Raw genomic sequence first — 5,633 nt, forward strand, 5'->3', positions numbered from 1 at the left:
CCTGAGGGGTCTTTCTGAGGGTCTGAGGGTCCCTTGAGAGGACCTTTTAGAGACCTCAGAGGGCTCTTTTAGGGCACGAAAAGAGCTCTACCGCACGTTCCAATGCTTCCCAGCAAAACACAAACCAAAAGCAGTACGAAGAAAACTAACAAGAATTTACTGATTAATGCCTAAAAATATTCAGCAAAAACAAGAATGAAATTAACTAAACTAAACATAAACTAAACTATGAACAAGCTAATATAACCACCTACGTTAAAAGACCAAATAGCAAAACAGATTTAACTAACTAGAATTCAAGAATTAATGTAACAAACTAATGCCTAATACAAGAAATCAAGAAACTAACTAATAAATGATAGAATAACTAACAAATTGCTGAGACTCAAAAAAACACATTATATAACTATGTTGTCTAATGAACTACATAAAGGGCTTAAGCAAAAAGCAAGAATCAACTAATGATTAAACAAACTATTAAAATAAACCAACAAAACAACTAACGTCTAATGTAAACAACCAATGAAAACTCTTAGCTAATGACTAATGGAATGTTATTAAATAACTAAGATGCCATTATAATGAAGATGCGTGACTTATAAAAAAAAATACATACCCAAGACACTATGTAAAAACCACTAATGATATACATTAAAACTCAATAGTCAATGGGCTAAACCGACTAAGAAAAAAAATGTCTAATGAACAAGTAAACTAACATGTTATATGCTGAAACTGTCAAAAAAAAAAACAGAAGAACTTAAAGGCTACATACGCTCTATGCTAAAGACGCCTGAAACCAAATATTGCTGCAAATAAAATAAAATAAAAACAGACTGATGCTGTGTAAAAACTAACAAACGACGTTGACCTGACACTAAAAGGAAAAGATGTTGAACCTATTTAAAAGAAAACTCTGAAGCTAATGAAACAAATTATTGCTGAACCTACTAATAAAATACACGAAAACAGAAAAATGTTAAGACTAATAACAATATGCTACAATACTTTTGATAGCGTCAAACAATAAATCAATAACACCCTAACTATCAAATAATCTATAAGAGCATTAATGTAACTGTTGAACTAACAAATACTAAACTAAAACAAGGAACAAAAGAAATTTAAACTACATACTTCTGAATGCAATAGACGTTGTTGTGAAACTGAATAATAGCACATGACTAACTTTACTGATTTTTTTTTCTTTTTCAATAAAATGGCTGAACAGATATACTAAACTAAATGCAGTAAACTCAGGCTACACTACATGCCATGAATATGTGAAAAAAATAAATAATGATGCATGCCATGATCCTAAACTATGAAAAAGGGCTAGAGAAAGAAACGGTCACCTCGTGGCTCGTTTCCGATTGACGGGTTGGGGAGAAGAAGGTGGTTAATCCCAGGCTGCAGATGCACCTCCCGACGAAGAAGACGAGATTGCCGATGATGAAAGAGGCTAGAAGAGAAAGAAAGAAGGAATCGACTTTAAGAGAGTGAGGGAAAGAGAGAGAGAAGAGAGAGAGAGGAGAGAGAACCAAGGAGGGTGTGAGCTGCTGGGAAAAAACGTGTTCTACCTTTCTCACCTCCTATTTATAATATTATAATTAGGTTAAACCAATTTTTCAAAACCTGTCCAAGAATTTTCAATAATTTCCAACAAAGGCCTTGCTTTAGAAAACATGTTTCTCAAAATTCAAACTTCCTAAACTAATTAACATTAGCTAATTAAAATTAATCTAATTAAAATATAACTAAGAAAAATCTTAAACTAAAAAAAACTAAAGCAAATGCAGGGAAAGCTTCGAAATACGCAATTTTTCAATAAATTCAATTTTGATGCAGTTTTTCTAACTAACGATAAAAATGGGTTTTTAGAGCGATTTTAACCTGGATCATGCACAAATAATGATTAATAAAATGCAAATATTATGCATGGAATCTTCTCTTTGGGTATAATCCATTAGCAGGGGATATGATGACAAACTTTAAGAAACAGAGTCAAAGTTTAGCATTAAAGCCTACGGGTATTTTTATAATTTTTTCAAAGGCGAGAATTTAAATAATGATATAGGATTTTTGTCTATTTCAGATCAGAACTTGTGAGAAGACTAAGGTTATTTTTTAGATTTAGAATTTAAGCATTGCAAGTAAATGAACATTTGCAAAAACCTTCTTAGTTAAACAAAATATATGTTAGTTGGTTAGGCATCCTACAATATGATTTCAAGTGTTTTAAGTGTGCTAGTTTTATTTTATTTTAAATAGAAAAACTGATTAGCATATTTAAGAATCCATATCTTTGATATTCTGTATGATGCTTAAATATAATGATACATGTTACATGTTTCCTGATTTATTATATGATTTAAGTTATGAATGTATTCTGTCTGAAAATAATCATGACATTACTGTATATAAAAGATTGATGTATCAATTTGAGAAATGAGTGTAGGGTTTCAGAGTTTCGATATAGGATCTGTCCTAAGAATGTCATGCTTATGCCTTGGGAGGGACATTATAAGTGCCATGATGTGATGACTTGACTATGCAGTAGAATGCTATCCTTAAATATACGATATGTGTATATGTGTTAAAAAGAGTTATTGGATATACATTGATGATTGTATAAGATACTAACTTTAAGAAATGAAAGTTGAATAAATAATGTGCATATGATAACAATACAGTGCATGATAAAGAATTCTACTAGGTGAGACATGGTCTATGACATTATTTAAGGTATGTTCCTCGTTCATACCTTAGGATTTACTCAAAAATTACTAAGTGACCCTTAGGGGTTAAAAAATTGTCTACTAGACACATGTAGGATATAACATGAACCACAAAACCTTGGGGGTAGGTATAACTCCTCGATGTATTAGGGGCACGTATAGCTCCTTGAGTACCTTCGGGGCAAGTATAGCCTCTTGAGCTCTTCGGCTAGCTACCAATGAACACTTTGTGGCTATCAACTTGCAACTGGTGAGCAGTTGCATCATTTGTGAGTCTATACTTTGGGCCAGTTTGGACTATGTTGTTATGAGTAGTTCATATGTCTGGCCAATACCGTAGACTTTGAGTTGTCTATATGAGTTGTTACGCTCAAGAAAGTTATTTTCGAAATAACCGATTAGAGTAGAATGCAAATATTTATTTGAGACTCATGTTAGAGAAACAATAAAAGAGATAAAATCTATAAACATGTGTGCTTAGTTAGCAGAACAAACTAAGATTAGGAGTTTAGAGTTCATTATAGTTATAACAGTCATGTCTAATTTATAAATGAAAACGTATTGAATTGTAGATTCACTCTCTCTCTCTTGATTATAATTGTAGGTTGAATGACTGCTACCAATAGAAGGAATTAATCATGGACTTTTGACTCAATTACTTCCAGACTACACAATATTTAAAATATTGTTTATTGTATATTTTTTATTTTTTTGCTTATGTACTTGTGACACTTTTAAATGACAACAATTATTGTCAATGGATGTACAAACCTTTAGTTATTATAAAAAAAGTTTTGACATGGTTTTGAGGTTATTTTGATAATTTTTTATTTTTTTAAATTAACGTTGAGGAACCTATGTTTGAGAGGCCCTAATTTGAATCATTATAACTATCTATGAAGAGGTACTTTTTATAACATGAACTCAAGGACCATGCTAAACCTTATAATCATTGGATGACATCATGACAATGCCTCAACAAGAAAGCTGTCGACAAATAGTTGAGCTTGTGCTGCCCGTGGTACTAGTCCAACTATTTCTTGACCATTGGTTGGCTGAAAAATGATTGGATAGCCATGAAAAAAGAGTCAGGATCAGGTGCAATCACTTGACACAAATTCTGTCCAATTGCCCTCCATCAGACCTTGGGCCCCACTGAGAGGCATGTCCCCAAGGTAGATTAGAGGGTGTTCAGGTGCTTAATGCGCAAATATTATGCAATCATATTGCACCTAGTTTTTTCACTGTAAAAAAATGCTATTCAAGGTTTCGGCTAGTCATCCATCAAAAAGTGGTCAGCTGGTATGACGGTCATTAGGTGACACCAATCCAACCAGTGGCCAGTTAAAAATGGCCAAACGCTAAAGAGTCTAGAGCAATGTTGTCAGTATCGCGCCTTGCGCACCTGCTATAAGCGCAAGAAGCAGAGGCAGGGGTTGTGAGCCCTTGTCGACCTGTTGTCAGCAAACAACAAAGAGGCAGAGGCCTCACTCCTGCCGACAAAGAGCCACAGAGGCATGGACTTCACTCTTACCGACAAAAACCCACAAAGGCAGGGACCTCACTCTTGCCAACAAAAAGCCACAGAGGCAGGGAGCTCATGCTCCCTACCTGCCAGGATAGAAAAGGCAGGGGATGGAGCAGAGGCTCCCTGTTGAACCTGCCTCAGCAAGAAATAGGACAGGGGGCACAACTCCTTACTGAAAACGAGAAAGGTAGGGGTTCTACCCTTGCCATCAACAACCAGAAAACAAATGAGGTGCAAGGGGGCTTCGCCCTTTGCCCATAATCAGGAAGAAGGCAGGGGGGGCTTCGCCCCCTGCTGGGAAACCAAAAGAGGCAAGGGGAGCCTCACCTCCTGCCGACAAAACACATGAGAGCAGTGGGAGCTTCGCCCCCTACCGGGAAACACAAGGCAGGGGTCTCGCCCCCTGCCGAAAAACACAAGGCAAAGGGGCAAAGCCCCCTGCCGGAAAAACACGTGGTAGGGAGGCGAAGCCTCCTGCCGAAAATAACAAAAGCAGGGGGAGCCTCACCCCCTGCCGGCAAACACAAGAGGGCAGGGGGGCAAAGCCCCCTGCTGGAAGGCAAAAAGAATGCAGGAAGGCTCGCCCCCTGTCGAGAAAACAAGAGGCATAGAGAGGGGTTGGGCCCCTCCCTCGCAAAACTAACAAGTTTGTGATGAGCCGAACCGAGCTGTCACGAGCTGCTCAGTCGTTTACCAGCCCTAGCTGCAAGCGCCAAATGGGCTATTTGTTGGGTTTAAGTGAAAATATGAGAAATATTTTTTAACTAAAAACATTATGCTTTCCAGGAGGCAGCAAATAACTATAACGACTTGTTTACTGGGTGAAATATTATTCATGGCAGAACAAGAAAAATAAAAACAAAACAAAATTGAGTAGGGATGGCAGTGGACCAGGGGAAAATGAGGTCCGCCCCACCTCCTCCTCCTGTTTGGACTGGGGATTGAGGTTAAAATCAAAACCCATGAGAGGATGGGGATGGACTTATGCTTTCTCCCGATCCCCCCCATCCATGATCCGGGTTAGTAAAATAACTAAAATACTTTTAAAAGACAGTGGACCGGGAAGAAACGGGGCTCCAACCCGTGGACCGGAGATGGAGGGCATAAAACTAGGATGAAAGCAGGAATGAAGGTTAAAGTCAAAACCAATGAGGGAGAGATAGATGGCAGAATTTTGAGACGGGGCGGGGGTGGAGACCTTGTCCCCCCGCCTCTGCCCCGGTCCACTGCCATCTCTAAATTCTAAAAAAAAAACGAGTGACTCGTTATGAACCGGATTTCGTCCGGGTTATTAGTCAAACTCGGTCGAATCGTTTGAGTCGAGAGTGACTCGGTCCAATTACAATTTACGTTAAAAAAAATGAAAA

The sequence above is a fragment of the Nuphar pumila genome, chromosome 11 (assembly GCF_984573655.1).
Source record: "Nuphar pumila chromosome 11, dmNupPumi1.hap1.1, whole genome shotgun sequence".
NCBI classification, from domain to species: Eukaryota; Viridiplantae; Streptophyta; class Magnoliopsida; order Nymphaeales; family Nymphaeaceae; genus Nuphar; species Nuphar pumila.